The 24,528-nt window shown below is 45.7% G+C and overlaps 1 protein-coding gene across 17 annotated transcripts in view; it reads right to left on the bottom strand.

Annotated features, from left to right (window-relative positions):
- EPB41L1 (erythrocyte membrane protein band 4.1 like 1) overlaps positions 1-1,577 on the bottom strand; it is a 115,030-nt gene extending 113,453 nt beyond the window's left edge. For 3 of the 17 annotated variants that reach the window (XM_037810919.1, XM_037810923.1, XM_037810922.1), the window contains exons 1-2: positions 1,500-1,577; positions 1,048-1,137 (exon numbers count right to left, since the gene is read on the bottom strand). The gene's annotated coding sequence lies outside the window, so the exon portion shown is untranslated. The other 14 variants (XM_037810927.1, XM_037810928.1, XM_037810936.1 and 11 more) reach the window with 9 other exon arrangements.
- Positions 1,578-24,528: the final 22,951 nt, after the last annotated feature.

Below are 24,528 nucleotides of genomic sequence, written 5' to 3'. Positions count from 1 at the left end.
GAAATGGAACCCTGATCCGGCTGGGTCACCAGCCTGGGGTCCTTCGCCGCCGCCACCCCACACCCCCCACCCCAACGCGCCCCCACCCTTCTCTACCCTTACACATACACCCGGGCTTCAACCAAGACACGCCCTCCGCTCCAGCTCGGCCCGGGACGCTGGGTCTTCTGTCAGTCCAGCTCCCTCTGCGCGCACACACACACACACACCCCGGGGTGTGGCCGCCCACCTGCCAACAGGGAGTCTCCCCCCGGCGAGGGCGCCCCTGCCGCCTCTACCCACTGCCCCGGCCAGGTGCCGGCCTCCTGGCTACAGCAGCGCCTCGGCCGCCGCCCCCACCCCTTCCTCCCGGCAGTGCGGAGACAAAGCCGCGCACACGCACGCGGGGGCTACGCGGGGCTACGCGGGTGCACACCCGCCTTCACACGCGCACACACAGGGAGTCATTGGCGCTCACAGAGGCACACACACAAACCGCCACAGGCTCCTGCCACGAGCGAAGCCACTGGCACACACCCTCATTCAGATATACACACACTCTGCTACACATTCGGACACACCCTCTCACCGACACACTCACGGATAGACACATGCAGACACACGCATCCTCACCCAGATACACATTCACCACCAGTCCAGACGCGCGGAGACATACAGGGCACACGCCTTCACACACACACACACACACACACACACACACACACACACCAGATGCACAAGCGCAAGCACGCGTGCACCGAGCATCCACTTGCACAGATCCACGGGCACACGCGCTCACGCCCAGCACACACGCGAAGACGCGTGGACCGACACACTTACCCTTCCTACGCTGAAACCCACGAACCGATGCCCAGGGCTCGGGGCACCGGCGCCCGCACCCTTCGCCCACCCTCCTTGGTGGCGTCCAGCTCGCCGGACCCTGCCGCCGGCCTGTCAGTCGTCGAGGATGGGCGACCGACCCGCCGCCCTGGGTGATTCCCCCGCCCCCACGAGCTCGGCCGTGGTGGGGCCCGCCAGGCCAGGAGGAGGGAGGCGGAGGCAGCTAACCTGTCGGCGGCGGCGCGGCTTCCGGGCACAGTCTGTCCCTCGGTCCGTGCGTCCGGCGGCAGCCCGGGGGGGCTCCGAGGTGCACTCGAACTACGTAAGAAATGCCCGGTTCGCTAGCTCGCTAGCTCGCTCCCGCTCTCCCTCCCACGGCGCTTAGCCCCCTCCCCGCCCACCTCCTCCCCCCTCCCCCTCCGCCCCGCCCTGGCCGGCTCTCCCGGAGGAGGTGGCGGCGATTCCGGCCGCCGGGAAAGCGGCGGGCGAGCGAGCGAGCGAGCTGCAGCCTGGAGCAGCGAACAGCCCGGGGAGCGCCGCCGAGCCGGGGCCGCGCGTCGGGAGGAGCCGCGCCAGTCCCCGGGGAGGGGAAGAGAGGAGGGGGCTGAGCCTGGAGAGTGGGCCTGGCGCCCGGGGCCCGCCACCCGCTTCCCCACGTGGGCCCAGCGCCCGGCGCCCACCTGAGCCGCCGAGACGCTCACCAACCGGGGCTGAGCGGCGGGCGAGGGAGAAGAGGCGACCCCACCCTGGGCCTCCTCGCCCTCGCGGTCCCAGCCCGGTGGGCTCGGGCTCCGCCCCCTCCTCCTAGCGGGTCCCCGCCCGCACTGACCTCGGTTTTCCCTGGTTAAGACTACTGGGCTCTCGGCCCGGTGCCCCGGGCTAACCCCGGGGCCGGCGCCCAGCTCGACGACCTCCTGGACCTGCAGCCCGGACCTGGCCGCCGCCTACCCGCCTCCCTGCCGTCCTCCCATTGTTCCACGGCGGGAGCTCTCCGAGGATCGCAGGATCGCGCCGGGTACTCCAGCCCCTTCTCAGTGGCAACACCTCTGGACTCTCGGAGGACTCTCCCAGGGCTGAGCCCCTTACTCTGGGAACCCGACGCCCACTCTCCACAGGCCCAGGCACGCCCACATTAACGGGCTTTTCTAAATTAGGGTTTTAACCACCACAGCCCTTATAGGTTAGTCCAAGTTCAGCTAGTCCCAGATCACAGCCAGGGAGAAGGTGTCCCCATTCCATTGATGAAGAAACTGAGGGAATCCCTGCCCCTAGGGTTCTTGGGGCAGGGCTGGCCCCTACAGACAGGAGGGTGGGGCCAGATGATGAGCCCCGGCCTCCTTTGTCAGGCACTAAAGCCCAGAGATGGTGAGGAAGATGCCCTACCATGTGCCAGCACTTGCTGGGGAATTTGCTATTTTCTGCAAGTCAGGAGATAGATTAAGGCCAACCAACCCAGGAGCTTTCACCTACTTTGTCTCATTTAGCCTTGAAAAGGACTGTGTGGCCGGTACAGTTACCCCCATTTTGCAGGTGAGAAGCCTGCTCTAAGTCTCTCTGCCAGGCAGCACAGATCCCAGGTATAGCTTCACAATTCCCATTCTTCACTGTGGTCCCCACCTCCAGTATAGGGTAGTAAGTGCCAAATGAGTAGCTGAGAACGTAAGAAAGAAAGGAGGGGAGGCCTAGTTTGGGCTGCGCAAGACACAAACTAAGAGAAGGTATAACGGGGAACTGAGGTCCCAAAGCAAGTTGAGCATGGCTTGTCCATGGGGAAAAATTATAATCAATAATGAAATCTAATGATAACTAATTTGTTTGGAGCATTTACTATATTCCAGGCACTCTTCTGAGAGCTTTACTTGCATTAATTCATTTCATCCTCAAAATAACACTATGGAATAGAGGTCATTCTTATCCCCACTTCATATATCAGGAAACTGAAACACAAAGACAGTACATAGCTTGTAAAGAAGCTGAGCCAGGATCCAAACCCAGGAAGCTGATTCTTAAGCCTGTACTTTTAAATGCCACAGGCCAGAGAGAAGCAGCTGGAATGTCAGGCAAAGGCAATTGAACTACTAGATCACTCGCCGTGACAGGATTCTCTTTGCTTGGTGTCTTCTGTCTTTCTCTGTGTACCTGGTACCCAGCACAGAGCCTGATTAATTAAACAACTACATGACTGTAACATGGGGCTGAAATGTGCAGTGCCACGTGCAGGGTTCCGTTGCAGCTCTCTCTGCAAAGCTGGGCATTTTTATCAGTGGTTTTAGATGAAGTACAGGAAGACATGAAATGCTGATCAAATCTACCACCGTCATGAAGTTGGGAGGGATAGTGAATACTCTGGAAACAAGAATCAGTTTCGAAAAGATCTCTGCAGTCTTAGAAGCTAGGCTGGAACTAACAAGATGTGGTGGCAAACAGAATAAACTGTAAACTCCAGCCTTAGGCCCAAACCAGAGTGGTCCCACGGAACTTTCTGCAATGATGGATATGACTGCAATCTGTGTTATCCAATATGGAAGCCACTAATCCCTGTGGCTACTGAGCATTTGAAATGTGGCTAGTATAACTGAAGAACTGAAATTTTGATTTTAAGTAATTTAAATTTAAATAGCTACCTTTGGCTAGTAGCTATCATATTGGACAGCACAGGTCCAAGGGATTAAGTGCCCCCAACATATAGGATAGAAAGAGCCTAGATTAAGAGCAGTTTCAGCAAAAATCACTTAAAGATTTGAGTTGATCTCAAGCTCAATAATGCAAAGTGGCTGTGAAAAAAACAAAAAGGAAGGAAGAAAAAAGCAAATGTGATATTCCATACCAACAGAAACCAGAGGTTTTTGTGCTGCCTGCCCTGCCCTGAGGGATCATAACCCCAGAGTCCACACTCTGAGGGAGACACTGTCACACTGGAGTGTGTCTGGAGGAGCCCAGAATGCTGAGGACCTAATGCCATGTTGTATGATGAATGATTTAAGCAGCCTGGAGGAGGGAAAGCAGAGGGGGGATGTGATGGCTGTCTCCAAACATCTAAAGGTCTGTCATGCAGGAAGGGGATTTGATTTGTTTCTTATTGTTTAGGTCTAATAAATAAAACATAAAGAATTATGAATAAGCTAACTCCTATGTCACAAACTCTGAAGGAAGAAAGATCCATGTCTGATCCACCTTTCTTTTCCCCTCCATACCTTACCCATATTAAACATTCACTATGAATTTGCTTACTGAATGGATATGAAAGAATTCTGCTTGGCTCCAGTGGGTGGACATCCAAGAGGACAAGTTCAGCTCACTATAAAGAAGAACCCTCTAACAGTCAGTGCTATTCAAGAATGAAATAGGACCTGGCAATCCCACTTCGAGCTATATATATGTGTGTATATAAAAGATTGATGGGGAAGTGTTTTCATTTTCCAGCTGCCTAAGACGGGTTACCATATAATGGGTTGGTTTAAACAATGGCAATGTATTGGCTCACAGATTTGAGGCTAGGAGAAGTCCAAAATCATGCCATCAGCAAGGCGATGCTTTCTCCATGAAAATTGTGGCATTCCAGGGATGGCTGCCAGCAATCCTTGCTCCTTGACTTTCCTGTCACATGGTAAGGCAGATGATGGCATCATTCCTTTCTCTTCTGGGTTCCATTAACTTCCAGCTTCTGGCTACTCCTGTGGCTTCTCTCTCCATCTGACTTTCACTCTGCTTATAAGGAACTCCAACAAAGCCCAACTTCATTCGGTGGTGCCACACTTTAACTAAAGTAACATTTTGAAGAGCACTTACTTACAATGGGGTCCACACCCACCAAAATGCAGACCAAGACCAAGAACATGTCCAAACTGGGGTTACACAATTCAATCCACCACAGGAAGGATCAGGGGCCGGAAGGAACAGTGAGGAACCACTGCAGAATCCAGGAGACAAGTGAATAGACTGAGTGGCAATGGGAATAGAAAGCCAAGGACAGGCATGATGAGAAAGGAGCACTGGCACCGGGCTGGGAGTTAGGAGCCACAAATTTTAGTCCTCCCTCTGCCATTCATTACCTTACTCAGTGATCTGGGGTAGATACCTTCCTTTCTCTGGATTTCAGTTTATCCATCTGTGAAATGCAGAATGATCTTTAAAGTCCCTTGTAACTCTGTAGATTCTGTGTATGGGAAGGGGATTCTGAAGGATAACCAGGATAATGTATTAGAAAGCCTTTAAAAGCTTCAAAGTAACAATATCATTATTATTAAATATTATTCTTAAAGAGGCAGCTTCACCAGGGCTTGGTGACTAGGATTGGTAGGAGGGGACAGAAGGAAGTCATGTGGCCTGTATCTGTAGCAGTGGGGTGTGGAGGCAAGGACCTCTGACCCTTTGGGAGGGTCAGCTAACCACTCTATCCCTCCCCCAAGAGCTGTGAAGACAAATAGTGTTCTGTGTGCTGTCACCTGGTGAACTGCTTCCTCATTCCATTGAGCCACACCCCAAACTTGGCTAAAGGAAGCAACCAGTTCTAAGAAAGGATTGATTCTGTCCCTCCATTTAATGAGGACATAAAATGTTCATAAATGAGTACTTATTGGTAACTTCCTTTCCTTAAATAACAAATCACCATCCCATATGGAAATAGCTGACATTATTGAGCACTTACTAGTGCTAAGCACTTTACCTGCATAATTTTCTCACCCTGGGAGGTATCTATAATTTTGAGCCCCATTTTATAGGAGAAGATACATGACTCAGGAAGATACATAATTTGCCCACACTCATAACTTGCAAGGAAGAATCTAATACAAGTCTATATGATTCCAAGGCTGCATTCCTAAAGGCTTCCAGCACTTTAATATGTGTTTTTGCAACAACTAAGGGAGGAGGGCAAGACCAGTATTGTCCCCAATTTACAGGTGGGGAAACTGAAGCTCAGAAAGGTTAAATTAAACCACTTGGACAAGTCAAGTCCCCTGACATGCAGTTTCAATGCTCTTTCCACTTCTCTGCTCCTCACCCAAGAGCCAGCAATGCTCCGCTCCTTCCCCTGCACCTTCCAGGGCCTCCCCAATCCTCCTAGGTCTGATGGGCAGGGACATGTCCAGCCTACTTACTGGAAGGAATTTTACTTGTTCTTTTCCTGGGGGGAGAGGAAGGGAAGGATTTCTGAAAGGTGAAAATTCATTCTCCCACCCCACCTCCAATACACACACAGCCCAAGGCCTTGTGGCATTGGTGCTGAAGGCTTACACAGTGAGTCATGAGGGCTGACCTGCCAGAGTCACAGGAGCACAAGGTGCTAAGCTTAGTTTAGAGGGGTGGAAAAGTAGGCCAGGTGTTCTCATCCCCAGGAGCACATCCCGATCACAGCCAGTGTCCCCCCTACTTATCTCATCCTAAAATATGGGAAACACTGTGCAAGGCCTTGGGGGCAAAAGGGACAGAGTGACTAAGAATGGGTCCCTGCCTGTCAGAGGGGATGAAACAGTTAGTACAAAGATACACACACACACACACACGCACACACACACACACACACACAAAATGTGATGACAGCATCATGATGGCTAAATCTGAAGAAAGGAGCTTCCAAAGGAGTTGGGATTGGAGTCTTGAAGAGTGAGTTCAGCACACAGAAGGGGCAGAGCCTGCAGGAATGCACATGCAGAAGCCCTAAGGCTTCACCATATTTGGACTCCCTCTAACAGGCAATAGGGAGCCATGAAATACACTATGGCTTTGAAGAAAGACTGTCTGAATTTGAGTCCTGGCTTTCCCCCTTCCCAGTGGTAGAAATAAAATTATTCCCAATTATTTGGTCTCCCCTTTCCCAGTAAGATTATGCATCCTAGCCAGGTGTGATGTGACTTGAGTACCTTCCAGATGAAGGAATATGTTTCTCTGGCCCACTGTCAAGCTTGACCATGTGACTTACTTTGGCCAAAGAGATGAATGCCCATGTGGTAGGTTGAATCCTAATCCTATAGTGTGAACACACTGTAAATAGAAACTTTTGAAGTTATTATTTTTAGTTAAGGTGTGGTCAACTGAATCAGGATGGATCATAATCCTTTTACTGGAGGCCATATAAAAGAGAAAGCCACAGCAGGGAAGCTGGAAGTCATCTGGAGCCTGGAAGAGAAAGGAGAAGACATCACCACATGAAAGGAAAGCCAAGGTACCCCAAAGACTGCCACCCCACCAGGACACCTGGGAGGAAGCAAAGCCTTCTAGCCTCTTAAATTGTGAGCCAGTGAATTCCTGCTGTTTAGCTAACCCATCGTGTGGTATTTGTCTTAGCAGCCTAGAAACTAAGGGAGCCAGGTCTAAGCAGAAACTTGAAGAGCTGTTGCATGTGTCAGTGCAAAATCTCACTCTTTTATTTCTGCCACTGGAATGGCAGGTCCAGGATAGGGGCTGTGACTTCAACAAGGATCCCAGAGTGAAAAGACACAGGAAGTGAAACTGTAGCCAACCCACGGCTGCCCAATAGTTGCTGATATCTAATGTGAGTGGCAAACCTTTTTTTGTTGTAAGCCACTGAAATTTGCGAGTTGTTTGTTATCACATTGTAACTTAGCAAATGCTGACCAATACACATTCCTCCACTGTGGGTGATTTTAGTCATACTTACCTTAAAGAACTGTTGGAAGGATGAAACAAGATTATCTCATGAAAAATGTATAGTCATTTCACCAGGGGTTTGTATTATAAAATGATCACTCTGCCTACACATTTATGGAAATTGGATTTATGACAGAAATGGCATTTGCAAAAGAGTAACAAACCATGGATGACTTACAAAAACAAAACTGAGTAATTGGTCACCCATTTGGAAAAAAATAAAATAGGATTCCTACTTCATAATAATACAAAAATAGCGTTTAATTGGATTAAAGACCTACATGTGAAAAATGAAAGTTTAAAATCTTTAGAAATAACTAAAGAAGACCATCTTTAAGAACTCAGGGTAAGGAATGAATTCTTAAACAAGAAACAAAAATCAAAAATCATAAATGAAACAACCTGATACAGTCAATTACATTAAATGTAGTACTTCTGTCTGTCAAAAGACACTGCAATGAAAGAGAAAGATAAGCCACTGACTGGGAGAAATCTCTGCAACATATTTAGCAAACAAAGGATGAGGATCTAAAATCTATAATGAATTCCTAACAATATATTTTAGAAAAATGGACAAAGGCTATAAGAACAAGCAACCACAGAAGAAGAAATATGAATAGCTAGTAAACATATAAAAAAGCTCCACCTCACTAGTAATCAGGAAATGCAAATTAAAGCCACAGTGAAATATCAATTCAGTTTGGCAAATAAAACATCTGACAATACCAAGTATTGGTGAGGATATAGAAAAATGGACTCTCTCATTCTTTGATGGTGGAACTGTAACTTGGAGAGCCTTGGGGCAATATCTAATAGATGGGAAGATGTACATGCCTTTGATCCAGCAATTCTACTCCTGGATATACATCTGAAGGAAACTGGAACATGTACAAAAAGGAGACATATTCGATAATGTTCTCTGAAGCATTGTTTGTAATCTCAAAAAACTGGAAACAACCTAAATTTCCATCAAGGAAAAAGGAAAATGAATGGTAGGCTATCCATATAATGAAATCCTACACAGCAGTGAAAATGTAGGAATTTGGATAATTCTCAAAAACATAATGTTTGTAGAAAAAAAGCATATTGCAGAAGGATACTGTTTACATAATTTATATAAAGCTTAAAATGCAAAACAATAGTATATATTGTTTACAGGCACTCATACGTGTAGTAAAAATTATAGACACATTCATGGACATAATAAACACCAACTTCAGACAGTAAATACGTCTGGGTAGAGAGGGGTGGAAATAGGATTGAAGAAGGGTATACAGGAGGCAGCAATTGCATTTATAGCAGCTTATTTCTTAAACTGGATAGTATGTACATGGATGTGTACTATTATCCACTAAATTTTTTGAGATATAATTCACACACCATAAAATTCACCCTTTTAAAGTGTACAATGCCTTGGTTTTTAGTATATCTACAAAGTCGAATAGCAATCACCACTACTTAATTCCAGAATATTTTCATAGCCTCAAAAAGAAACCCTGTACGTATTAGCAGTCATTCCTCATTTACCCCTCCACCCAGTCCCTGGTAACCATTAATTTACTTTCTGTCTCTAGGGATTTGTCTATTCTGGATGTTTCCTATAAATGGAATCACACAATATATGTTCTTTTGTGTCTGGATTATTTTACTTAGCACAATATTTTCAACTTTCATCCATGTTACAGCATGAATCAGTACTTCATTCCTTTTTATGTTCAAATAATATTGCATTGTTTGGATGTATGACATTTTGTTTATCCATTCATCAGCTGATGAACATTTGGGTTGTTTCTAGTTTGGGGTTATTATGAACAATGATGCTGTGAACATTTGTGCACAAGTTTGTGTGCGGACATATGTTTTCAGTTCTTTGGGGGATATACCTAGGAATGGAATACTGGGTCATATGGTAACTAATTTTTTGAAGAACTTCCAAAACAGCTGCACCATTTTGCAATCGCACCAGCAACATACAAGGGTTCCAATTTCTCCACATCCTCACCAATACATGTCACTGTCTGTCTTTGATGTATCTGAATTATAGAGTAATTTTCAATTATAGTATTTAATAAAGAAAGACTGGTAGGGGTTGAGGCAGAAAGCCCAGATAAGTGTGTTGCTGGTTTCCCCCAGAGAGAGCATTAGGTCTCTCTTAAAGGGTCATGGCAGGGGCCATGGAGAAGGATGGACTGGGGTGGTCCTTAGATGCCAATGCAAACATCAGAGTGGAATCAAGAAGTTCAGAGTATCAGCCCAGAGCAGTTCTGAATGAGGCAGCTCCTCTGGGAACTCCTAAATCCTCTCCTTCACACAAGAGCCAAACTGCCATAGAGAAGCAGAAATTGACATTTGAGAAGAAATTGATAATTCAGGGGAAACTCCTACTCCCTGGGTAATTTTGGACCAGTCTCTTTCTACTCCTGACTTAAGTTTCTTAATATGTGAAATGAAGGATTTAGAGTCAACAGCCTCCATGTTTCCTTTCCTCTGGGACATGCTAGGATTCTACAGTGATGGGCCCACCATCAAGCGGACAGAAATCCCTGAGGTCAGAGTCTTACATAGAAGAAGCGTCCTGGTTTTCATTTCTGAAAATAAGTCAAGCTCAAAGATATGAGGAAAGGGGCATAAGGTATTTTGACCCCAAGGATGTTGTGACCCTATGTTATGAATACAAACACATTATTTAGAACCAATACCAATGAATTCTCAAAGCAAACTTTTTTTCCTGGGGCAAAGTTCATTAACCCAATTTAATTATTTGATAGGAAAATCTATGGCAAAAATGGTTTCCAACTTGTTCCATGTTTATTTTGATAAGATTATTTTCACTGGGATCAAATATTTTCCATGAAAAGTTGACTGTGAGAGTCAATTAATTAATCTTTTTTTGTCTATATAAAATATAGGATCAATCTTCCTGGCCACAGGGATTAATCCAAAGGTGTGTATGTGACTTAAACTGACCCCATTACAATCTTCTCTGGTACTTTTCTGCTAGAGGTGGCAAGGAAAGCTGTCCCTCTCTCCTCTGACCTCCCATAGCTCTTATCTGGACCTCTCTTAGGATATCTAGCTCTTTCCACCTTGTAATATGGTTACTCTTACATATTGTGTGAGATTGCCTCAACACCTGCTTTCTCCAAGCACTCAATTTTTTTAAGTGCCCATTTTAACAAGCATTTATTGACTGCCTCATACATGCAGACATTTTGTTATACTCCAGGGATATGGAGCTGGAGACACAGTCCCTTCTGAATGAACAAAAAGGCTCCTCTGGGCCTCACTCAGCCTATCACTGGGGATTTGAACAGAAGAAAATAATGGAAATGAAATCCAAAGTTTTTAGCCTGGCATTAAGACCTTCCATAATCCGGTTCTAGTTTTTGTCTCCCTATCCATAGACTCTTATCTCTAGCCAACCTGAATTGTTTGTTGTCCTAAAATACTCTGAGATATTCCCACTTGCATGTGTTCACCAGGCTACAGCCTTCTCCCATGGTCTCTCTCTTCCTGTTTTCCTCTTCCATTCGAACCTTTTCCCATCTCTTTATTTCACCCTCTTTTTCTTTCTCTTTTACCTCCTCTCTCTTCTACCCTCCCTCCTTTCTTTCTCCCTCTTTCACCATCTCTCCCTTTTCTTTCCTCTTAGCTCTCCCTGAGCTCTCTTTTCAACACTTCCCTCCATCCCACCCTTACCACTTAGTTACCTCCCTGCCTTTTCCTGATCCCCTTCTTTCTCTGCCAGAGACCTGCCAGTGCCCTCCATGGGTGTGCACCATCCTCTCCCACTGGGGACAGAAGATAGGCTAAGACAAATCTAAATCAGTTTCTAGATCTCATCACAAGCAGCCCTTAAAGTGTGTGTGAGGTGGGTTTGAGGGGTGGGAGTGGAAAGCAAAGGGAAGGAAATAGCGGGGGAAAGGGATCCTGAAGGCAGTAAAGAGGCTGCTTAGTGACTGCTGGTGAATCAATGGAAAGCATCCTGTCAGTTATCTACCCCCAACCCACCCCCAGCTCCTTCCCTTTTCCTCCCTATGATCACAGACTATGAAAAATCAGAGCTGCAAAAATCCTTGAAACTCATCTACTCCACCTCCACAATTTTGCAGCTGGGAAACTGAGGAACAGCTAGGGAAATTGAAGCACAGAAATGAGAAGCAACTAGCTAATGTGACCCAGCAAATCTTTGGCTCGGCAAGAACTGGAATCCCACCCTCCTGTCCTCTCCCCACCAGACCACCTCCCTTTCTCCCTTCACTAGTCTTCCCCCTTCACCCTGACTTCTTCCCCAGCAGGCTTGAGATTATATCTAAGGATTCCCAATCACCCATAGTGAGTGTAGGGGTCAGTGAAGTAAGTAGTAGACAGGAGGGATAAACCACATCAGAAGATCAGGCCCTAAAGCCTACAGGCTTATGCAGTGGGGGTGGAGACAGGAAAAGTGTCAATCAGGTTTGAATAACACGAGTCTAGGAGCAGTTTCTTCTTGGGAGAGTCCCATTATAAGCAACCTTCACTGAGTTAAGGGATACTGTGTTTCAGCAGGACATCCTGGCAGGACCCTTCCTCACCGTCCCAGCCTAGCTGGCTGCTTGGAGGCTCCATCTCATCCCAGCAGCCACAGGCCAGTGGACCTAAAGCAGAGGCCACCCAGGGGCAGGATGATCAAAATCCCAGCGGTGGAGGCAGCTGAGGCAGGGGGAGGGAAAGGTTTCCAGCAGCTCCCCTTTCAGTCTTGCTCCTCTGCTCCACAAAGGGCCACTGTCTGAGCACAGAGGGACCCTGGAGGGAGGCCTCCCAAGGTGCTCAGCAACAGGGCTGGGTTTCATCATGCTGGACCTCTGGGCCAAGTAAACATCAGGATGGGAAGAAACCCAGCAGTTTCTGTAGACAGGCTCCTGGCTCCAGGCAGGCTCAGTGGCATCCTCACCCAGGGCTTCCCTCAGACAATAAGAAAGGCCAAGGTCATTTGCCCAATTTTATACATGCAGAAACTGAGTATCAAGGGTGGAGAACTACCTCTATGCTAATCCACTCCCTACCACTCAAGGAGCCAAGAACCATTTTATCCCCTCCTACGAGAAATTTTAAAATGAGATGTTCAGAGGAAAGAGTAGTAGCATGAAACAGGAAGTCAAAGATGACTTCCCGGAGGAAGTGTGATTTAAGCTTAGCCTAGATGTTTAGGTAGAATATCCACAAATGGACAGGAAGGAGAAAGGCATTTCAGGCAGAGGGTAAAACACAAACAAGGAAAGCAGTAGCATTTGGGGCCAGTGAAGAGAACTGTCTGGCTGAAGTAGAGAATTCACAGAAGAGAGGGTGAGAAATAAGTCTGGAAAATTTGGTTGGAAGTTAAACCACGACTAGTCTTAACAGCCAGGCTGAGGAGTCATCACAGTTTCTGAGCAGGCCAGTGAAGGAGTGAAAGAATTTTAAAAAGCTTAGTCTTATGATGTTGGGAAAGAGACTCTAGACTGAGCCTTAATTCTCTGAATAACCTTGGACTGGTTATGGCCTCTCTGGAGCTTGGTTTCTTCATCTTTAAAAGGCTCACACCAGAGGATCTTGAAGTTCTTTTCCATCTCTAAAATGCAAGGGTTCCCTGATGAGGCAACATGGACCATATAAAATTAAGGTGGGGATGAGAGGCTGAGAGGGTAGTCTGGAGGCTGTGGCCATACTCCCAGATAACTCAGGGCATTTCTGCAGCGAATCATTTGCCCCAAGCTGTGAAATCGTCACCACCACCACCACCACCACCACCACCACCACCACCACCAGCACTGTTCTAAGAATGCCTCCCTTTTTAAAACTTCATTTTCATGAATAGGAAATGCATATACATACTGCAAAAATCAAACCTCCTAAAAGGATGTATGTATGGTAAAAATGTTTCCCTCCTTCCTCCTTCTGTCTCCAGCCACACATTTTCCTACTGTGAGCAGTTTCTTGAGTACCCTTCCAGAGATAATCTAGGCATATGAAAGCCTATGCCCAAAAATTATTCTAAAAAGATTTTTTTTTCTTTACATAAATGGGAGCATATTAGACACATTGCTCTGCACTTGCTTTTTTAAATTTGGAAATTCTGGAGAACTTTTCATATGAGTATATAAAGGGCTACCTCATTCCTTGTCTGACAGGACCATGATTTATTAAACCAGCCCCTACTGATAGATATTTAGGGTGTTTATTTTCTATTACAAACAATGCATCAATGAATATCCTGTAAATATATCATTCAACATATGCAGAAATATGTTCACAGGATACATTCCTGGAATTGAAATTATGTGCTAAGCTCTTTATATGATTTAATACTCACAAAAATATTTTAAGGCAATCATAATTATACCTATTGTGCACATGGAAAAATCAAGGCACAAAAAGATACAATGACTTGTTCAAAGTCTTACAGCTCTTATGCAGTAGAGATGAGATTCCAGTATGGAAAATCTCACACTAGAGCTAACAATCCATCATTATAATAGTGGATTCAAACTTTAGCCCCCATCTGCATCATTTGGAGGGCTTGTTAAAACACGGATTCCTAGGAGAAAATCTAGATGACCTTGGGTTTGGTGATGACTTTTTAGATTCAATACCAAAAGCATAATCCATATAAGAAAAAATTGATAAATTGGACCTTGTTAAGATTAAAATCTTCTCCTCTGTGAAATATCCTATAAAGAGAAAGAAAAGACAAACCACAAACTGAGATAAAATATTTGCAAACTGCACATGGGAGAAGGGAATTGTATCCAATATATACAAAGAACTCTTAAAACTCAACAATAAGAAAACAATCCAATTAAAAGTGGGCAAAAGAGCCAAACAGACACCTCACCAAAGAAGATATACAAACAGCAAATAAGCATATGAAAAGATGATCAATGTTATATATCATTAAGGAATTGCAAATTAAAACAATGAGATACCATTTCACACCTATTAGAATTATTAAAATCCAAAAAGCCGATAGTACCAAATACTGATGGGATGTGAAGCAAAGGAATTCTCATTCATTGCAGACAAAGACAGGTTGACATTTTCTTACAAAGCTAAACATAGGCTTACCACACCATGCAGCAATCATGCTTCTAGGTATTTACCCAAAGTAGTTGAAAACATATGTCCAAACAAAAACCTGCCCATGAATGTTTATAGCAGCTTTCTTCATAATTACCAAAAATTGGAAGCTACCAATAGTTGAATGGATAAGCAACGTGTGGTACATCTATACAAGGGAATATTATCCAGTGATAAAAAGAAATGAGCTATCAAATCATGAAAAGACATGGAGGAACCTTAAATGCACATTGCTAAGTGAAAGAAGCCAGTCTGAAAGGGCTACATACTGTAAGAGTCCAACTATATAACATTCTAGAAAAGTCCAAACTATAGACAGTAAAAAGATCAGAGGTTGCAGTGGGTTCAGGGGGAGAGATGAGGGGGAAGGATGAATTGGTAGAGCACAAGGCATTTTTAGGGCTGTGAAACTATTCTGTGTGATACGTAATGGTGGATACATGACATTACGCATTTGTCAAAATTGATAGACCCGTATGTCTTGGTTTTCCAGAGCTGCTATCACAAATACTACAATGGGTTTGGCTTTACAGCATCTATTGGCTCACAGTTTCAGAAGTCAGAAGTCCATATCAAGTTGTTGGTAAGCCCATGTTTCTCCCAGGATCGAAGACATTCTGGTGAGGCTGCCAGCAATCTTTAGGGTTCCTTGGCTGTATTTCTCCCTCCCATCACATGGCAATGTCCTCTCCTTTCTGGCTTGTGTAACTTCCACATCCTCTTTATAAGACCTCTAGTAATCCAGATTAAGGCTCACCCTCATTCAGTTGGGCCATGCCTTAACTAAAAATAACATCTTCAAGAGGTCCTATTTACAATGGGTTCACACCCACAGGGATAAGGATTAAAATTTAGAATCTGTTTTTATTGTGGTACCTAACTTGATCTACTACATTGTGGTAGTTTGGAATTGTTATGTGTCCCACAAAAGGCCATGTTCTTTCAATCCATTCTTGTGGGTGCAGACTTACTGTGGGTGTGATCTTTTGATTAGGTTGTTTCAGTTGAACTGTGACCCAGTCCATTCAAGGTGGGTCTTAATCCTTCACTGGAATCCTATATGAGAGGATGAAAGACAGAGACATTTGGAGACAGCTTAGAGAGAAAAATGCCCTGGAGATGCTAAGAGAGAACCCACAGATGCTCAGTGAGAAAGCCACTGGAGTCAGAAGCTGAAAGCAACAAAACCCGGGAGTGAAGGACCAGCAGATGCTAGCCAAGTGCCTTGCCATCTGACAGAGGAATGCTAGATGCCAGCAGCCTTTCTTCAGAGAGAGTATTCTCTTGTTGATGCCTTAATCTGGACAGTTTCACGGCCTTAGAATTGTAACTTAATAAATCCCCATTGTTAAAAGCCAACCCATTTCTGGTATATTGCATTCATGGCTTTAGCAAACTGAAACACACACTTCACAAGACAAAGAGCAAAACCTAACGTAAACTATGGACTTTAGTTAATAATTTATCAGTATTGGCTCATCGATTATAACAAATGCACCATACTAATGCGAGATGCTAATAACAGGAGAAACTATGTGTATGGGGGAGGGTGCACGGAATATTTGAGAGTTCGGATTGAACCCATTAAGCAGAGATATGGTCAATTTTTCCATAAATCTAAACCTGCTCTAAAAAAATAGAATAAAGAAACAACAAAACAGATTCCTGTGCCCCACTCCAAGAGTTTCTGATTCAGTTTATCTAGGGTAGGGCCTGAGAATTTACATTTCTAACAAGTTTCCAAGTGAGACTGATGCTTCCAGAACCATTGTACCACACTAGCTCTCCCATCTTAAGCTGTTCAGGTAGGTAGCCCAGAAAGAAGGCAGTTAGTACTCAGCACCTGGCAGAACCAGATTTGAGGGAAACAGGGAAGGCTTCCTGGAGCCCATGAGTCTTAAGCTCCATGAGGGCAGGGTGAATGATAGCACACTCAACAAATACTTGTTGATCAAATGAATGAGATACAAGTGCTCCATGCAAGCTGTTGCTGCCTCTTTTCCCAGCCCTCAGGGAGCTCCTGCCCTGGGGAAACCCCACTGCCCACACTGGCTGAGGTGCAACCTCATGCAGTGTCTAGAGCCCTTGGGGGCTGAGTTGTTCATTTCCTCCCATTCTTCCCTTGGTGTGTAATGAAATCAATACCGCAGCCAGGCTTCTGTTATTAGTGGAGACATAGCATCTTAGAATGCTACAGTTCAATCAAAATAAGCTAGTCCAATGCTCTCATTTTATCATAATTAATATCAATAGCTATAATCCCTAGCACACCCATGCAACTGACATGCTTGCTTGTTTTTTTTTTCCCCCATCTTTAACCAGTATTTCTGTCCCCCCTTATTCTGGTAGTATAGAGCCTCTCTTTCTAGTGGGGAAATCTTTCCATGTGATTGGTGTGGCTTGTACACACACACACACACACGCACACACACATGCGAAGATTTAAATTCAGGAGATCGGAGATCTGCAAGATGCCCCTTTGGCAGAGTACAAGGCACTGCTAGAGATTTCCCACAAAGAAATGAAAGGTTCTCAGGGTCACACTTTGTTGTCCTCAGGCACCTACCCAGCAGCTCAACTCCTCAAGGTGCTAACAGCGTTCCAGAATTAGATCCCCCAGCAGCCTCTTCCCTGCCCCTGGCATCTTCCAGCCACTCCTGCTACCCGTCTCACCCATGGGCCTCTGTCCTGGGCTTATTTCCCTGATTCAGGTGCAGGGCCCAGATGTCCAGTCCTGAGACCCCTGACAAGCAATGCCTCAGAAGCTAGAGTTCAGCAGCTGGAGTGGAAGAGGGAGAGAAGTTCAGGAGCAAGTCAGTCAGATTTGGTTAGTCAGCTGCACATCAGGCAGGCAATCTAATTCAACCAACATTTACTGAATGGCTGCCATGTGCAGGACAGAGGCAGCTGGGCAGGCAGCGATGTCAGACTGAGCTGAGCATGCCCGGCTGATGCAGTCAGACAGAGATGCTGTCTGTCAGGCAGAGTCAGGCAGCCAGAGATGGTCAGGGAGGGGCCGTCAGTAGAGTCAGTCATTCAGAAAACCCAGTCGGTGACTTACAGTCAGACTCAGATGTGCGCAGCCAGAATCAGCCAGCCACACCAACTCAGGCATAGAGTCTGGCAGATGTGGTCAGTCATCAAATCTGGCCCGCCCACCCAGCCTCTCAGACACCCAGTCAGGCAGACTCGGCCAGGCAGATGCTGACAGTGAGGCCGACTTGGTGAGGCAGGGTGGTCAGTGAAGCTCATGCCACCAGCCAGGTTCAGTCAGACAGGTGGACTCAGCCAGCTGCAGTCAGGCCCAGACAGAGTCAGAATAGGTGGTCTCTTTCGGACTGAACCCATTAAGCTGAGATGTGGTCAAGCAGTTAGTGCCCAGACAAGCACAGAGGGAACCATCAACCATGGTCAGCCAGACACAGACGGTTTCTGTGGGTCAGGTACAGTTTTTCAAGCACAGATGGACTCTGGGCAGTCGGATGCAGTTAGGCAGACTCAGTCAGACACACCCAGTCTGGTTCAGTTGCCATCAGCCAGGTATGGGCAGTCTGTCAGTCAACTGTGGTCAGTCAGTCAGACGACGCAGTCTTGGTCTGTCAGGCACCCATGAAATCTGTGGCCAGGCAGACTCAGATTATCAGGCAGTGATGGCGTCTGTGGAGAGTCGGACACAGTCGGTCAGTCAGATGCAGCCCGTCAGGCACTGATGGGACCAGCCAGAGCTTCACAGTCGTCCCTGGAACCCGGGGACAAGGGCGTGGGTCCTTGTTTGGGGCGGGGCCTCGTTCTCCGCGGAAGACTCGTACCTGGCGGGAACCTCGTCCTGGGCGTGGCCTCGTTCCGGGCGGGGGCCGCGTCATCTGCCCCCGCCTGCGGGCCCGCCCCGCCTCTCCCTTCCCGGCAGCCTCCGGGCGTTGCCATGGCAGGCGCGACCAGGCTCAGTGGGCTGACGAGCCGGAGCGAACCTCCCCGCGCAGGCCCTGCCTCAGCCCCTCCTGCCCGGGCCCGGGCCGTCCTGGCCCCCGTGAAGTAGGGTTCCAAGGGCCGTGCTCCGCACAGCGGCAGAGTCCCTGCTGCCGGGTCGGCATTTTTTGTCATCCCTTTGTACAGAAGGGGATGATTGGAAGACTGGGAATGACTCGGGGAAGGCTGCACAGCAAGACAGCGAAAGAGACTCGGAACCTCCGGTTCCACTGCCCCTACACTGTCCCTCAGGAGGAATCAAATTTCTCTAGGAAGTCGGGGCATCAAGAAGAGAGAATGGCCTGTGCGATAATGTGTTTAGGGTTAGGTTTACTAATGACAAGGGCGAGCACTCACCTTCTAGCAAGCCCTATGCTGAAAGCTTTATATACACTGTTTCACATGAACCTCACAATTTTCCTTTGAGATCCCTTGTTACAGATGAGGAAACCGCAGTTCAAAGGGGTTTGATGACTTGCCCACGGTCATGGAAAGTGAGGGAGCCAGGATGTGAGGGAGCCAGGATGGGAACCCAGGTTCTAACTGCTGAGGGTGGCATGCAGGCCATCGACACACCCTCTGCCCCTCTCTTTGTGATTTCCTGAGGGCAGAGCATGAATCCCCTTCAGTAGACCTTTCTGGTCTGCTTCAGGACTCCCAACCCTATGTGAGGCACGGCAGCATGGAGGTCCTTTAAGAGACACTGATTAAAGGAATTTGTAGCCTGGACCAGAACACAGAATAAGGAAATACTGGGACCAGGAGCACCAGCCAAACTATGGGACAAACTATGGGTCTGTCTCACAGGGTTTCCAAAAGGGGAGGCCTGAGAGACCAGAGGAGCCAGGGCCAAGAGACCATCTGAAGAACTCGGCGGGCCGTTGGGGATGGAGGGACTCCATGAGTATGGTTTGAAGTACAAAGAGTGGTCAAGATCCAGCAATGAATGCCAGGGGTTAGATGCACATCATGGGTTGTAAACTCAAAGTCTACAAGGCCCAGAAAGGTCATGAAAACAAATGGCCAGATTAGCAAACCTGCCCCATCTAAAGGGGGCATCTGCTTCCATCCTCCTGCCAGTTGTGTCCTCAGATACCCACTGTCTCTAGTACTCAGTTGGGGGATGTAGGCCAAGTCACTTAATATCACCATGTCTCAGTTTCCCCAACTGTATAATGATAAGGAAAACTTAAGTTCTATCTCATAGGGTGAAATTTTATGGGAATCAAAAGTGCAGTGTGTAGAAAATGTTTTGTGAACTGTAATGTATTCTATGAGATGGAGGGGGAAGAAAGAGAACGTTGACTCAACATCTGTTGTACATCTGCTACACAGTCTACATGAGTTCTGACAGCATCCCTCTGAGGCAGGGCTTAGTGTTTCTCTTGTACAGATGAGGAAAATGCCCTTCAAGGAATACACTAATTTATCCAAGTTCACAAGTATATGTGTAGTGGAGCCAGATTTAGGATTTAGGACTATCTGACTTCTAAGCCTAGTCTCTAGCCACCAATTGTTTTGGAAAGTGTGGCTTGGGTCCCACTGGTCACAAAGGAAGACCCAAATTTTACAGAGCCAGGAAACAATAGACTGAATTATGACCACCCAAAGATATCAGGTCCTAATCCGTGGAACCCATAAGTGTTACCTTATTTGGAAGTAAAGTCTTTACAGATGTGAACTAAGAATTTGGAAGTAAGGAATTTGAGATGAGGAGATCATCCCGGATTATTTGAGCAGGCCCTAAATGCCATCCCAAGTGTCCTTATAAGAAAGAGGCAAAGGGAAATTAGACGCACAGAGAAGGAGGCAATGTGACTATGGAGGCAAAGATGGGAGGGATGTGGCCACAAGCCAAAGAAGGCTAGCAGTCAACAGAAGCTGGCAGAGGCAAGAAACAGTTCCCCCCATAGCCTCCAGAGGGACTGCAGCCCTAATGACACTTTGATTTTGGCCCACTGCTGTTGAACTTGCTTTTCAGGACAGTAAAGAGTCTAAATTTCTGTTGTTTTAAGCCACCAAGTTTGTGGTAATTTGTTATGGCCACAGGAAAATAATATACAGGCCTATATGACTTCAAAATTCATGATCCAAACCACTAGTATATACCTGCGCCTCTCTGTTTTTTAACAAGCTTTTTATTTTAGATTACTTTTAAATTTACAGAAGAGTTGCAAAGAGAGTACATAGAGTCCCTGAATACCCCTCACCCAGTTTCCCCTATTGTTAACATCCTACTACAGTATACTTGTCACAGCTAGGAATCCAACACTATTATTATTATTATTATTAATTATCATTATTAACTAAACTCCACACTTATTCAGATGTCACTAGCTTTTCCACTAATGTCCTTTCTCTGTTCCAGGGTTCCATCCAGGATATCATATTACATTTGGTCACCATATCTCCTTAGTCTTCTGTAGTCTGTCTCTGACAGTTTCTCAGACTTTTCCTTGTTTTTGTGATCTTGGCAGTTTTGAGGAGTACTGTCTGACATTTTTCTCATAATTTGACTGGAATTATGGGTTTGGGGAAAGAATCACAGAGGTAAAGTGCCCTTCTTCTCACATCATGTGACTTAATCACCTTGTTCACCTGGCCAAGGTGGTTTTCACCCAGTTTCTCCCCTATGAAGTCATTTGTTTCCCCCCTTTCCATATTCTCTTCTTTGGCAGCAAGTCAGTAAGTGCAGCCCACAATCAAGAGAGTGCAGGGATTAAGCTCCACATCCTGGGGGTGGGAGGGTAGCTACATAAATTATTAAGAATTGTTCTTTAAGGAAGATCTGTCTCTTATTCTCATTTATTTGTTTATTCGATCATTTATTCATATCAATATGGACTCATGAATATTTAGTTAATATTTTGGGCTCTACTTCAATACCAGGTTATTTATTTTGTTGCTCAAATTGTTCCTGTTTGGCCCTTGGGAGCTTTTTTTAGGTTGGTTCCTATGTTCCTTTGATACTAATTGTTTTGCAAAGTGTGGCTTGGGTTCCACTGACTGCACTGAGATGATTTCAAGTAGAACCAGACGAACATTTTTAAAGAGTTGTATATTTACTTAAATATAATGTTAGGAAAACAGGCACATCAAATTAGTGATTTCACAAATACTTCTGAAGACAAGGTTAATGAAGCTATGGTTGTGCTGAGTCAATTCACAGAACGTTATTAAGCAAAGAATGATACCTGTGGTACACAGATATGGATGGAGTTATTAAGGTCATTTGGGAATGATTCAAATTTGGGAGACTCTCTAGGACAGAACCAAGTCCCAAATTAAAGGGATGATCATACAATGAGGACCAGAACTGCCTCAGTGCAGTTGTGTGCTGATGTTGGTGGGGAGGAGGGGATACATGCCGCACTGTTTGTTTCCAGACCAAGCTGTGTGGGTGGCTTGCAGCTCAGCATCATTCCTGCTAATGAGCTTGGAGACTTTGGCCTAACAAACACCATTCTGTGTCACAGGTTTGATATGTTTCCCAAGAAGAAGTGCTAGGGAGCCTCATTATTTTTACTTGTTTTTCCTGTCTTATCCTTGATCTGAGACACGCAGAAGGGACATGGCAGATTCAGCAGTCATACTGGCCACAACCGTGGCTCACAGTCTTGTCTGGGGTCTCTGGGCCCAACCCGTAAGTCCAGCTACGAATGCTCAGAATTGAATTGGAGCATTTAGTCTGCCCCACTCTGCCCAATCCTGAGACCTGACCCAGGCTCTGAATCTGATTGAGCAGTGACACCCTCAAATCTCTGGCCTGATCTGAAATAGGAAGCCCTTCAAGAAAGGAGTCCTTTCATTTCCCTGCTTCTTGTCTGAGCTGTGATGGCTGTGGGCTTGTGTGCGCTCAGCCCTCTAAGTCCCCTCTAGTGCCCTTCCCAGGAAGCTGCAGAGTCACAAGACCCAAGTCATAATCCTGGTTCCAACTGAGATCAAAACAAGGTACATAGCCTCACTGAGCCTCATTTCCTCGTCTGTAAAAGGAAGACAGTGGTAGCACCTACTTTACAGAAGTGTGCAAATTAAATGAGATAATAGATGTAAAGTGCTTTGCACATATCTGGTCCATAGTAAGTACTCAGTAAATTCTTTCATGTTTTCAACAATTATTCATGCTTATAGCATAGCAAGTACTATGCTAGGTGCTGGGGCTACAGGGGCAAACAGGAACAGGAAAAAAAACTAGTAAATTAATGAACAAAGTGAAGCATATAAAGTCAAGCCATTGGTAAGGGGCTTGCACATAAAAAGTACTCAAAAATATTCATTATTATTAATATAATAATATATCATGATGAATAAATGATGGAAATAAGTAGGGTGATTGATGATAGATAACTGGAAGAGTGCTCCTTGAGACAGGGAGGTCAGGAAAATCCCTCTAAAGAAAAAATACTGGAGCATAGACCTAGCAAATGAGAAGAAACAGCTTTGCCAAGAGGTGGAAAAGAGCATTCCACAGAGAGGGAACAGCATGTGCAAAGGCCCTGAGGTGGAGAATACCTTGGAGAATTGAAGGAATAGCAAGGAAGCCAATGTGGCTGAGACGTAATAACAGAAAGAAGAGTGGTTTGAGATAAGGTTTGGGAGGGAAGCAGAGGGCAGATCATGGAAGGCAGTAGGCCATGGGAAGGAATTTGGACTTTGTTCCAAGTGCGATGGAAAGCCACTGAAGGTTTAAACAGGAGAGTAACAAGATCTGATTTCTGATTAAAAGTTAACTCTGGCTTCTGTAAGGAGAATGGATTAGAAGGGGAAACGGAAGAAACAGAATACCAATTAAGAGATGAGAGATGATACTGGTTTGGAATGGGGTCTAGATCAACACTGTCCAATAGAACTTCCCATGAGGCTGGAAATGTTCTCTATCTTTGCTAATATGGAGTCACTAGCCACCTGTGCAAGTATAACTGAGGAACTGAATTTTAAATTACATGCAATTTTAATTAATTAAAATTTAAATAGCCTCATGTGGCTCGTGACTACTGTATTGGACAGCACAGAGAAGTGGTTGTATTTGAAACATATTTAAGAGGCATGTAGGGACCTGTGAATGGTTGGAATGTAGGGAGTGAGAGAGAGGAATCAAGGCCTATTTTTTTACTTGGGAATTGGATGAATGATACTGTCCTTTTCTGATTTGGGGAAGAACAGACTTTGGGGAATTATCAAGAGTTCTGTTTTACACAAGAGAAGTTTAAGATACTGTTGGAAAGTCCAAGTAGAGACATCAGTAGAGAGCAGGATGTATACGTGCTTGTCATCATCATCTCTAGGTTTCAGGGATACCAGCCTGTTTGGCTGCTTAGGAGGAGGGGAGCTCAGAAGGGGGACCAGAAGTTTCACACTCCATCTCCCCTACTCCTCATCTTGGTTAATGTGCCACCGGCACATCTATCCACTCAGCCCTGGAATTTGGAACCCTTGTGTGATCATAGCTCCTCTTTCTTCTAGATGCTAAGATTTTTTCCATTCAGATACTAAGATGCTTCCTTTGAAAAGCTAGAAACCTTCACCTCTACTCCTGTAGCTGCTGCCCTGGCTCAGGCCCTTGTCATCTCAGTGTGGACTAGCGCCCATCCCTTCTGTCCACCTTCCAGCAGAGGGGTCTTTCTGATTGTAGGATTTCCCTCCTGGGAATTCTGTCTGGGTCTTCATCATGTGTCTTAATCCGGACTGACCATTTAAACTTTCTTTCCATTTCTAGGATTGTATCCAAAGGAAACAATCAGAAGCCTCCACAAAGTATGACAATTCACAAGAATGTTCATCACAGCATTAATCATATAAACTAGACATGTAATTCTCAACCCATCTTACTTGACCTATCAGCAATGTTTCACTCTGTTGATAACTCTCTTTTGAAACACTCTCTTCATTTACCTCCAGAATATCACACTCTTTTGGTGGTTCTATCACTCCTCTCTCTCCTTGGCTGGTAGCTTCTCATTTCTCTGACCTCTGAACATTACAGGGCTGCAGGCCTCTCCTCTCTATGTAGTCCCTTGATAATCTAATGCAGACTCATGA

This window comes from Choloepus didactylus, chromosome 19 (assembly GCF_015220235.1).
Source record: "Choloepus didactylus isolate mChoDid1 chromosome 19, mChoDid1.pri, whole genome shotgun sequence".
In the NCBI taxonomy this organism is placed as follows: domain Eukaryota; kingdom Metazoa; phylum Chordata; class Mammalia; order Pilosa; family Megalonychidae; genus Choloepus; species Choloepus didactylus.
Note: the sequence above shows the minus strand (reverse complement) of the source record. Positions and strands in the feature narration are given on the sequence as shown.